General features: G+C 42.8%; 1 long non-coding RNA gene across 16 annotated transcripts; it reads right to left on the bottom strand.

The window, feature by feature from the left end:
- Positions 1-2669: 2669 nt before the first annotated feature.
- LOC123112925 (uncharacterized) lies at positions 2670-9995 on the bottom strand. Of its 16 annotated transcripts, none has more exons than XR_006455806.1 (11): positions 8936-9995; positions 8664-8714; positions 8458-8519; positions 8281-8323; positions 7423-8089; positions 6410-6623; positions 5884-6281; positions 5499-5799; positions 4019-4281; positions 3772-3933; positions 2670-3036 (listed from the first exon to the last, which is right to left on the bottom strand). It is a non-coding gene; the product is annotated as an uncharacterized lncRNA (long non-coding RNA). The 16 variants fall into 16 exon arrangements; XR_006455808.1 differs by having other exon boundaries at positions 8705-8714; XR_006455809.1 differs by having other exon boundaries at positions 7423-7767; positions 8705-8756; positions 8936-9994.
- Positions 9996-12219: the final 2224 nt, after the last annotated feature.

Genomic DNA, 12219 nt, shown 5'->3' with positions numbered 1-12219 from the left:
TCGTCAACCGCAGCGCATCTGCAGTGGCTCATTCGTACTCCCCATCGAAGACGCCTCATCCACACCCCCCGGAGCTACCCCACCGATGCCCCCGTCAACGGCCTCTGATCCTCTTCGCCGACATCTTCCTCAACCCTACCGGAGCCGCTTCGCCGACACCATCCTCAACCCCACCGGAGTAGCTTCACCTATACCATTTTCAACCCTATCGGGGCCGCTTTGCCAACTCACAAGTCCACGGCCTCAGATCCGCTTCCTCGCACCCTCATCCAACCTACTGGAGTAGCTTCTGACGCCCCGTCCACGGCCGCAGATCCGCACCATCGACACCATCCTACCCAACCACTGGAGCAGCTTCACCTACGCCCTCGTCCATGGACACAGATCCACTTCACCCACACCGTAGTCCACCCTACCGAAGCCGCTCCACAAACACCCTAATCGACGGTTCTAGATCTCCTTACCGGACCCCAACATCCAGCGGAGCGTCATCACCCTTGACGTTTCTAACCTGATTCCCACCGTCTGGCAAGATGCCAAGCACCCGCCACGGCCTAGCTACTTGTCACCTTTAAACCCATCCAGCATCACCTGCCCGATGTACTTCAAATATACTAACAAGTCACTGTTACCTATTATGCAGCTGGCAAAAACTACAAGGACGATGTTTCTTCTGGATCTAACAGCTTGGCCAACCAAGATCCTGGACCGAGGCATTGCTATGATCTTGTAAGTGTCTCTCTCTCTCTCTTGTATTGTTCTGTGCCTGCCAGCGTGCTTTGCTAGGATTTTCGACTAGTATCCCTTTGTGCAGACAATGGTTTCTACTACTGGCTGCTAAATTAGATATGTAGATGTCTACCTCGTACCTCCGTTCCTAAATATAAGACTTTCTAGAGATTCCACTATAGGCTACATACGGAGCAAAATGAGTGAATCTACACTCGGAAATGCATCTACATACATCTGTATTTGGTCCATACTGGAATCTCTACATAGACATATATTTAGGAACAAAGGCAGTACATTACACAAACTCGTAGGTGGCATGTAGGAATTCCAATACACTACATTAGGCTCCCTTAGAGTGCCTGCTAGTCCAGCACACAGAGTCATGGCTAGTTTATGCTACACACACAATCATTAATTGGTGGTTCAAATATGTGCAAGGGATATGCAATGTATTATCATGTAGAGATGTCTGAAATTAGCCGTGTCAACTAGCAGATAGGGTTACACAATGAAAAAGTACAAGATGTATGTGGCAATTTCATGGAACATCGCAAAAAAGGAGAGCCAACGGTGAACCTATACAGTGTGCTATGGTACGTCACTCCTCCATTGCAGTCATCGTGACATGTTATTTGTATGTCAGTTCTATTGGCCAAGTTTCTTAGGGACCGTTATTACGAGTTATCCTAAGAAAATAAGCACATGTGAATATGAGCTCCATGTAATAAGCCAACCAGTTCTTTTCATTGCGTTTTCAGCTTATCTTTGGTATGATCAGTGAAAAGTCTAGGTTGCATTATATTTTTTCATTTTGCTGCCCATATAAAAACTAGTAGAGCGCCCGTGCGTTGCCACGGGCTACAGTGCATATGAATGAATCAAACAAATGATTAAGATCGTGTCAAGGTTGAAACTTATTTCTCCCTCATACGCCAGACGTGTATAGACATCAAACAGGTGCCACTCCCCCAAATCCAGCCATATTTGGGGGAGAAATGTGGTTGTCCAAACACTCGGTCCCAACAAAAAAACCCAACCCACCTTTCCCTTTTCTTGCCAGACCCCTCCCCTTCCCTCTAAATTTTCCAAAGTAGCAGAACATTTTTCACTGAGGCCCTCTCTTATAAAACCGGATGACGCCAACCTCACCTCCTATATCTAAAATTGCTTTTATGTCACAAAACAATTCTATGCTCTAATAATCAAAATGATTGGGCATATCAAGTTGGAACCTTAATAAATGAGTAATACAAGAATTATTCCCGCAAAAAGAAAGTTGGAACCTTAAGTTTCCCTTCAACAAAAGTTGAAGCCATGAGCTAAATACGAGAACCTAAAGAGACAACATTTAAAATGTTCGAGGTACCGGGGAAACCATGTAATACCTAATAAACAAAAATCTAGCTGAAATAACAATATTTGATTAATATTGCATTGATACAACAATCAAGAAAATATAAAAAGAAAAATTAAACTGCACATCCTATGAACAAATCAGGTTTCATGTGGCTCACATGGCAACTTGAGCTTATTGTTGCTACCGTTATAATTGAGAAGTGCAAACTTTAAATGTCACTTGGCCAAGAAAGGGAAGTTCAAAAACCAATTAATAATCGTAGTTGCATGTCACTATCCAAACTAAACCGGCGTTAGCAACCGGGCGTTACAACATGGGACATATCGGTGAAATGTTAGCATGGCAATGAACACAGTAAGAAAACATGCAAGGAGCATGCAAGTTTTGACCATCTCACCACGTCCTGATTGAGATGTTGGAACTCTAGACCTGTTGTATAGCAGAAAAGAAAGGAAGTTCTTTCATGAATACTCGTATATGATTGAATATCAAATCTAGTATTTTTAGGAAGGCAGAAACTTGCAAGATAAAATTAAAGATGCAAGTACTCCTCCTTTCCTCCCTCCATCCTTTCTCAGCAGAAGTACAACACCCATCCATCCATTTCAGACACAAAGTACATACAAGTAACACCAGCACCGGGGAAACTCCCCCAACAAGCTATCTTGTAGCTATTGCATGATTCACTAAACGCTAACAAAAGTTCATGGACACAAGAGAAGGTCGTTTGTTTTGGAAAGGGGTATGGCGTCGACGGATACAACGAAGTCGTTCTTCGTCAATCATCTATCCCTCACGTTCATGTCAAGCTCAGGCTCATACATGCCGCCACCCAGCATAGGCCAGCTATGGATGGTGTATCCGCTTGGATCTGGCTGTAAGCTCCGTCTGCACAAGCCTCTCGAAGACCTCTGCGTGTTTGCCTTGCACATCTGGACCCAGTGGACCTACATAAAGAGGGCATAATATGTTAGAATCAAACATGCAGCCAGAGTTGTATCATAAATAAATTCAGGAAAAAATCAAACATGGACCGGATGGACCTACATAAAGAATGCTAAGCGCAAACATAATATTGTACATTTTAATATGCAGGACGAAGATGTTAAATGGAGCTTTTAATAATGTTCTATCACATTCAAATCTCTACTCGAGTATTTGTCATATGAGTATTTTAAAGTTTTTTGTGAACTTTAAATTGTTATTAGAAGTCACTTTTACTTTTCATATATCTTCAAATAGACCTCTCAGCACTCATCGGGGACATGTATTTTTATTTCTCACAAATATATTCAGGAGGTTTAACTTACATATAGCCCCTGCAAAATATGCATGATTAGAACAGATGTATACCTTGTTGGATTGCATATCTAGCCATTTTATATATGCAGCATATTCGGTTATTTGAGATCTTGCCATGTGGTTCACCTTATCTCTTCTTTTAATCTTCATGCAAAGGCATGACATTGAGTACATGAGTGTTATTTGCAGATATTGATAAAGTTTGACTGTTCAAATATATGAAGCTTTTATACAATGGAAGTTGCATGTGTTGAATTACTTGCGTATTCTTATATTTTCCAAAATATTGTAATATAAAAAAGTACTTGGCTAGTCACACACGATTGGGAAGAACGGAAGAATACAGAAAACACAATCATGGGTGTTGTAAGCCCTCATACCTTACATGGTTGATGATCTGGCTATCGAGTGGTGCTAGAAGTTCTCCACTCTCTAGCGGGTATTCGCCACCTTGCTCATCGTTGCGGAAGTCAACGGCATCGTCTCTCCAAGTATGTGGTTCAATTGTATCAATTTACAACATCTCTGGATTGATTAAATCTCTGCTCAAGAACAACAAGTGGCATGACACAATTATGGTCATCTTCAGAGAAAATATACACAAGCGCCAATGCAAATTGTACATACCTTTAATTCACCGCAACCTTGCTGGCAATGTCGGTAATTTTCAAGTTCTTTGGAGGTCCCACGTGGGTTCATGGTCTCAACATGCTCGCCAATGGTTTGTTGATGTAGACTATAAAGCAGTGCACATGCTCTGATCCTATCTCGATGTTCTTCTCGATGCAAATCACACATTTCAAGTGATATATTTCCGTGTACGTGTGTGTAATTAATCAATCTAAGGACTATATCTGGTTGTAGCCTTGCAAGTGGAGATGTGTCAAATCCTAGAAAATCATCAAGTTAGGATTGAGCAAGTCTAACTGAGTAGAAGATGCAAAAAATGCATTTACTATGCTTCCTCTTTCAACTAAAAGGAGGAGTTGATTCAATCAAATGTCCACACATGCTAATTTGAAGGCTTAAGAACTCTCTATTCTACTAAAAATCATAAGAATTACAAAAGGAGGAAAACATGATCAAATATTTCCAAAAGCTAACCATATAAGCAAGGCTAAAAGGAGCTCATTAGTACTGCAAGGTTGATCTAATCACTATATCAACTACTAATGCAAATTTCGAACAGTAAAAGCAACCATTATGTTGTAGAAACAGACAATACTATTTTAACCCTGAAACATGATTTGCAGACTCGGATTATAGTGTCAAATACAGGTTATAGGATATTGGTTGTAAAACGTTTCCCACAAAAACATTCAGTTTTCATCTCTAGGCTCTAACATATAAATATGAACTAAATGACTTAAGCTGCAGGGAGGAGGAAGCATACTTGTCTTTACTCTAGAAAAAAAATACATACCTAGTTGACACTATTGTCGATCAGTTCTCTAGCAACACTACAGTCACAATATTACAATTTAGTTCTATTACTGGTAAGGTTTTCAATTGAGCAGCTAACTGTAATTTTCGGAACATAATTATTGGGGCCGCCAAAATTGGTGAGTCTGCAAACAGTGAACTAAAAAGTCAAGGTAATAAAGATCTTAACAATATCCTTAATTTGTGTAGCATATTCATAAAGGTGGTGATTAGAGTTTGTTAGAACCTTAGAAGACGGTTTAGATTCTGAGACTGAAATGGCACTTTTTGTGAGAAACAACTACTCGCTCTTCAGCAACACTTATTTTAGGACAGAGGGATTAAGCACGCGATATCAACAAAAGAAATTTATATTTCTGCCCGACGATAATAGCTTTCAGTTTCAGAAATGTAGAAACCAAGACGTACAAAAATCCAACGTTCAAAAATTTATGTAATCTAAAAAACATGAAGATATTTCACAGGGAAAAACATGAAGGTATAGACAACAACTTAAAAAATTCCCCAGACCTACACTAAATAAATGGGTGACTTGCAGAAGTGTGAGCTGTTGAGGCATCAGATAAACTTATTTTGCTAGGGGGATAGTACGAATAGCACTAGCGGGCAGACACCAGACATTGCACAACTGGAACCTGCTTGTCGTGGAGAGTGCCCGTGGTACCTGAACCAGCTCCACCCGTTGGAGGACTTGTGATTGACCGTGCGTCAGGCCATTAGGAACAGCGGGTTCTCCTCCGTGATCGCCAAAGCTGCTTGGTTGGGTCAAAATGAACCCTCGGCTAGCTTCCTTGCGGAACTTGGCCTAGAGTCCAGGACTCTTCAAACTCGTATTGAGTCTTCTGGCAGTGATTCCTTGCGCAGCTCCTTCCTCCTCTGGGTCATGTGAGCCCGGGTAGCAGTAGGCATATTTTGCACAAGCAGCGGCTTAATCAGCAAGTGCACAACAGGAGCAGCACGCATATCTGGCAAGACATTCAGCAAGATATAGCACAACATGAGTTTCGTAGTTCAACTCAATGAAAAGGACATGGCTTAAGATTTATTACCGCAATGGGATGGCAGACGCAGGATGGGTCCGGCTGGATCTGGTTGGAGCAGGCGCCGGAGACCTTCCAGTGCAGGCACTGACGGTGGCAATCGCCTCACGCCCCTCCTCCTTGAGATCTAACCATGGATCAACGGATCTGTGGGAGGAGGAATCCCGACTCGGCATCATCACCGGGAAGGACTGAGAGGACCTCCTTGAGATGAATACGACACCCTTGGTGCAGGATACACGGACGCGGGCACCGGCCACCGTACACGCGGAAAGATGGATATCGCCATGCCCCTGCCTTGATCGATCACTGATGTAGAGGGGGTCAACGACGGGCGGATCTGGAGCGTCGGCGGCGGGGAGGCAGCGGTCGTCGTGGCGCTGATTGAAATAAAGATAATTCGTTGCCTGCCAAGAAGAGTGTAAAAAAATCTAGAAGATCATGTGCCCTTATCATCTTGTACCTTTGGTTGTACCTCTACATCAACACAAAGGAATGAAAAGTATGATAACAGTAGATATGCACAATAACTTACAATCTGAGTAACCAAATGCAGTGATTGAGATGGAAGTGCAATCCTTTTGCATCAATAGTCACCATGTAGAAGAATCTGAGTAACCAAATGTAGTGGCTCGTCATTAGAAGGCAGCATGTGAGGTTGTCGTAAGAAGGACGTCAGGTGGATGGTCTCCATTAGAATTTCCGGTGGTGTGGATTCATGAAGAAAACCAGATGGTCCATAACAACTCCTGCAAGGTTGAGGTGTGATCCGTCACTGCCACCGGTTTGAAAGATGAGAAAGGTAGGGAGTAGCCTCACTGTCACTGTCACAAATTGTGAAGCGATGTACAGAGCACGAAGGACCAAGAAAACAACATATAAATAGGTCGAAGCCTACATACGGCTGAGGAGCCTGTGCGTTGCAACTGGGTATACATATTTAATGCCTCAACACCAATTGTGTCTAAATATAGATTTAGAACTTTAACAATTCAACACTGGTTGCTATTCTTTTTTAAGTAGGAGAGATTTGTTAAATACATAATTACGAGAAAGATAAAAAAATAAAGGATATTTTGTTGCAATCAGGGGTGGTCTAGTGGCGAACCTTCCCTGATGCACTACTTTCCCATGGTTTTAAAATTTTATAAACTACAATGTAAAAAAGTTAAAGAAACTCACCTCCCCTTAATATTAAAGAAATAAAATAAAGGAAAAGAGGTTGTACATTGCAACAGGGGACATATATATATATGTATGGCATGTTTATCAATTTGCCGGAAATTGTAGAATAATGAAGCCTAAATAACACTGCACCAGGAGAAACAAAATAATATTTTATGAAGTAAAAAAACCCTGAGCCAACATTTCAAGTTATTTAGATGCCGAAATTAGTGCTGACGCATTGTTGTGCACAGTAATATGTTATATTACACGGTGGTGGTGATACAAGCAGGATGAAATTGACTATTATGAACTGAACTCTGCCCTGAACTGTAAACAAACAGCCCTAGGACCATGAATGATCAATCAATATATTCATGTTACCTTCTAAAATCAAGGCCCTCGAGTCCTTCAGAGTAGACTGTTTTTTTAAACCAAACCAGCACTCAGGTAGATAGAAGCCATGCTATATGCAGACCACCCTGGAACTACATCCTTTTCTTGCATTTCTTTTAAAACTTCTCCAACATCTATCTTGTTCAATGCCGCATGGCTGGTCATTAGAAGGCATCATGTGAGGTTATCCGGCTTAATATTCTTCACCTTCATCTCCTCAAAAAGGCTACGAATCTTCTGATGTTGGCCTAACTTCATGCCAAGGGACATCAAACTGTTGATGAGGCAGAGTACTGACTGAGAAGCCAAGCTCGTCCATCTTGTGATAAAGGTCTGTAAACCATCAATAAGTGGGGTGTTTGTGTATCGACAAATGTGATGAGCACCTTCGAAGAAAACTTTAGGAGTAGAGATTATTCAAGCATATAATCGATAACTTTCAAGGTAGTTGGAAGTACATATTTATTTTATGAAAAATCATAATAAAGTTCTTTATTTGCATCTCTTGTTATAACCCAGCTGAACTTTAATAAACTCTCCGAGGTGAAAAACATATATAAAATAATGGACCAAAAAAGCAGGATAGAGCACATCCCATGTGTTGTGTCAAGGGTAATTGTCAAGATTTTAAGGTCGACCCATCATGAACCAACACCTGCATAATGGTCTAGTTCAGTAAAGAAAATCAAAGTTCAGAAGCATGTTAACTAACATCTCAGAAAGCATCTTGAAGCAGAGGAAATATCATGAGAGCTTGATTAATATTGTTCTCCACAATACAAAATCCATCCAAAACAGAATTTACCAACACCCAGATTTCTATGGATGCAAGTGCAGAAACCTTACATCCTTGTGTATCGCACACTCTTGAATAATTTGAAGTCGTCAACTGTAGAAAACAAGAGAAATGTGGTAAGCAAACCTATTGATTAGTGAAGATGTCCATCATCTAACTTTGTTTTGCAATCTATATGGTTTAGGGATTCTGAACAGGAACCAAAACAAGCCGTAGTGAAAACTTACTTGATGGTAACAGATATCGACATTGTGACCGTACATATTGTCCATAGGATCCAGGCAACAACCTAATTCGGAATATATCATCAGGAATTGTTCTTTCAGACCATGGACAAACTATGCAGGGGAATGCTTGTGCAAATTATAAGTTGTCAAGCAAATCAAGATAGAAGGTGCAGTCAAGTGCAGTTGAGATTCAAAGTCATATTCACCAATGTGACGGCAGAAGCAAAAGAAACCCGTTTCATCGTACCTGAGTTTGCCTGCACAATGAAAGAACTATAGTGGATTATCAACTTCTGAACCTAGATAAAAAATTATTCACCAATCACTTATTCAGAGTTTGGATCCTTTCCAATGTAGACATTAATAATATTTTTATTTTTCAACGATCCTGTGCATATAGGATAATAATTAAAATGCAAAATGTGAAGATTAGGAAGTAAAAAGAATCTAATTGGGGTTCTCTGCGAGAGGACGATACCAATCAAACAATCAGGAGTATATTGATTTGGGTGAATCTCTTTTAGCAAGTGCAGACTCAAAATCGAGTGTTGCAGAAATGATTTCTTCAGTAGTAACTATTTCCCATGTTATATAGAGCCTTCTCAAATTAAAGCAATGCCCCTGCAAGAACATATAGAAACACAACAACATACTGATTCCTCTGGAGTTGTTACCTAGATAGGATTTGAACAAATGTCAGTGTTAAATCTCGCAAAAAACTGAAACAAAATAAGAGTAGAGAGAGACTGAAACAGAGAGGGCTAGGTATATAGAAAGATCAATTAGGGTAACTCATCGAACATTTGGTGGGAATCCACACGCTACATGGTGCATCCCCTACCAGTGTGCCTCCCTGGGGTGTTCACATGGTCGTGTGTCTCACCGTCGCTTAGAGGAGCAGCGGCTTCCGCGTCCTCAGCTGTGTGAGGAACGGCAGCGGCGGCATCTGCATCACTGACCATGAGGAGGTACGGCCGCAGGTGCACATGCGAACAGAGGTGAGGAGTCGAATGCCCCGCCAGAGAAACCCATCTTCGCGGCCGAGCCTGCAGTGTCCCACGCCGCTGCTGCTCGCGGGAGGAGATGGACCCCGCCGCCGACGATGCAAGCCTAGCCCGCCATGTCCCATGCTGTCACCACTACTCGACGGAGGAGAGGGACCCGGCCTCCGTCGACGCAGTTCGGGCCCGCTGCGTCCCACGCCGCCGTCGCCGCTCACCGGCACAGTGCGGGGCTGGCAGTGAGGAGTGGCGAGGAGGAGAGAGATCAACGGACCTGAGGCAGTGTGTGACGGCGGTGACCTGGAGGAGGCGGTGCGTGACGGCGGCGGCCTCGTTCCCCGGAGGCGGCGGCGGCTCCTCTCGGGGCTGAGGCATCTCCTCTCGGCGGCGGCGGCGGAGGCGGTGGCTCCTCTTGGGGCTGGGGCATCTCCTCTTGGCGGCGGCGACGGCTCCTCTTGGGGCTGGGGCGTCTCCTCTCGGCGGCGGCGGCGGCTCCTCTCGGGGCTAGAGGCTGAGATGAAACAGATCGAGATTGAGGGAGCCTAGTTGGCTGTTTGTTTTACGTGCGGGGTGAGATACAAAAGAAAAACCAGACAAAAAAATCTACGAAGGTTAACCTACGAAAAAAACCCGGATGAAAGTGGTGGGACGAAAATTGACCGGCGGAGACTACCAACTGCTCCATTAGGAGTAGAGATTAATTTGACTTGCAAACATCACAAATTGAACCTAGTGCAGTAATTAAAATGATAGGAAAATAGACCATCACTATTTTCTCAAAATGCAAATACAAAGATATCATCTACTTGGCACAATATACTTTGGTCAATGTTTTCCATAGAGATCCCATTGCCTAATTTAAACGAAAGACGCATGACCCACATTTAAATGAAGAACAATTATTTATTGAAATTCGATGGTCCAAGTGGCTGGTTATTATCATATAGTGGCACCACCTAAAAGCATCATATAGCAGCAGCAACAGCTCATAGCAACTCATCATACAGCAGCAGCAGTGTGCAATTCATCATATACTACCAGCAGCTCATAGCAATTCATCATATCGCAGCAGCAGGAGCAGCTCATAGCAATTCATCATATAGCAGCAGCAGGAGCAGGTCATAGCAATTCATCATATAGCAGCAGCAGGAGCAGCTCATAGCAATTCATCATATAGCATCAGCAGGAGCAGATCATAGCAATTCATCATACAGCAGCAACAGGAGCAGCTTATAGCAACTCATCATATAGCAGCAACAGCTCATAGCAATTCATCATATAGCAGCAGCAGCTCATAGCAATTCATCATATAGCAGCAGCAGGAGCAGCTCATAGCAATGCATCATATAGCAACAACAAAAGCAGCTCATAGCAATTCATCGTATAGTGTATCAGAATGAAAATTTGGCAAAAAAATAGAGGAGATCCTCACCATGTTGAATGAGCTCATCCTTCAACAGCACCTCAAGGCCCCGACCTGGGAGGTGGGGAGGGGGAATAAGGTGCCTTCTGCCATAGTGTGGCATCAGCCGTAGTTGTGCAGCGCCTGCCGGAGTAGTGCGTTGGATGAACCACAGTGGAGCAATTGCTGGAGACCATGAGAATGAGGGGCGGTGCCAGAGGGAGGAGCAGCCAGGGAGATTTGCCCCTACCCGCCGGCCATGTAGCCTAGCTGGACAGAGCATCATCGAGGACCAGGCCAGATGGGACCAATGGCGACGGCTTGCTGGAGGAACCATAGTGCTGCAGGCAGGGGATCAAGGTAGAGGGAAAGGGGAGAGGAGATGCAAGCGGGCAGGGCAATGAACGCTTGCGTGTTTGTTTTTACTTGAGGGAGGTGTGATGCGGGCGTCACCAGTTGCATTTTGAGTGTAATATAGGCAGACAACAGAGTGATTTCACTATTCCCCTTCCCTTCAATTTTTAGTGAGGTTCTACCCGAAACACCCCCCTCCAAAGTGAAATTAGTTAAGTCAAGCCCATAACTCAAAAATGACTTCTTTACATATTTTATGGCTTATTTTGACAATAAGCCATGAAAAGGCGGAATAGAACTGGCCCTTAACCTGCAATTCAATTGTGCTTGCAATGACGAATCACTCCTGCCTGCTATAGTGTACATTTAGGCATCATCATACATGACATAACCTAATACATGTGCATTCCATTGTAGAATCTGGAATATGCAATGTTTATGTTAGTTCATATGTTGCACATGATGTTTAAATGCCCCTTAAATCTGGTCAGTCAAGTGATGGTCTTTAAGCCTCCTTCTTTCCTTCTTTTCTTGATATGTAAGATTTGCTCACACATCTATTTAATTGCTTGTTTGCATCAGCCAGCCATACTAGGACTGTTTGCTTTGATTACTTGTTGTTCTTGACCTAACACTCTAACAGAGCTTGTCAATGATTTAAACACTAAGGGCTGTTGTAGTGGGGCCTTTTCTAACTCATAGGTGACATAAAGGTTTGGCTGTACACTAAAGTAAGCTCTCCAAGAATACCTGGATATCTAGTTTGAAGGTATGCCTAGTTTTTACATAGTGCAAACATAGTAAATGCTCATTTCATTGTGTGCAAGTGCAAGAGATGCAACATGTTTCATTATGTGGTGTTGTTTTGTTATAATCTCATCCTTTTGTGTTCACAGACTGGAAAGTACGCATATTTATCTTCCAAGGAGACGAGTAACTAGTTTGTGTCACCTTGCAGAGGGGGTGCAATGAAGATAAGATTGAGGATTTCCAAGTACAAGATGT

This window comes from Triticum aestivum, chromosome 5B (genome assembly GCF_018294505.1).
Source record: "Triticum aestivum cultivar Chinese Spring chromosome 5B, IWGSC CS RefSeq v2.1, whole genome shotgun sequence".
NCBI classification, from domain to species: domain Eukaryota; kingdom Viridiplantae; phylum Streptophyta; class Magnoliopsida; order Poales; family Poaceae; genus Triticum; species Triticum aestivum.
The sequence above is the reverse complement of the archived record's forward strand: the minus strand, read 5'-3'. Positions and strand labels throughout refer to the sequence as shown.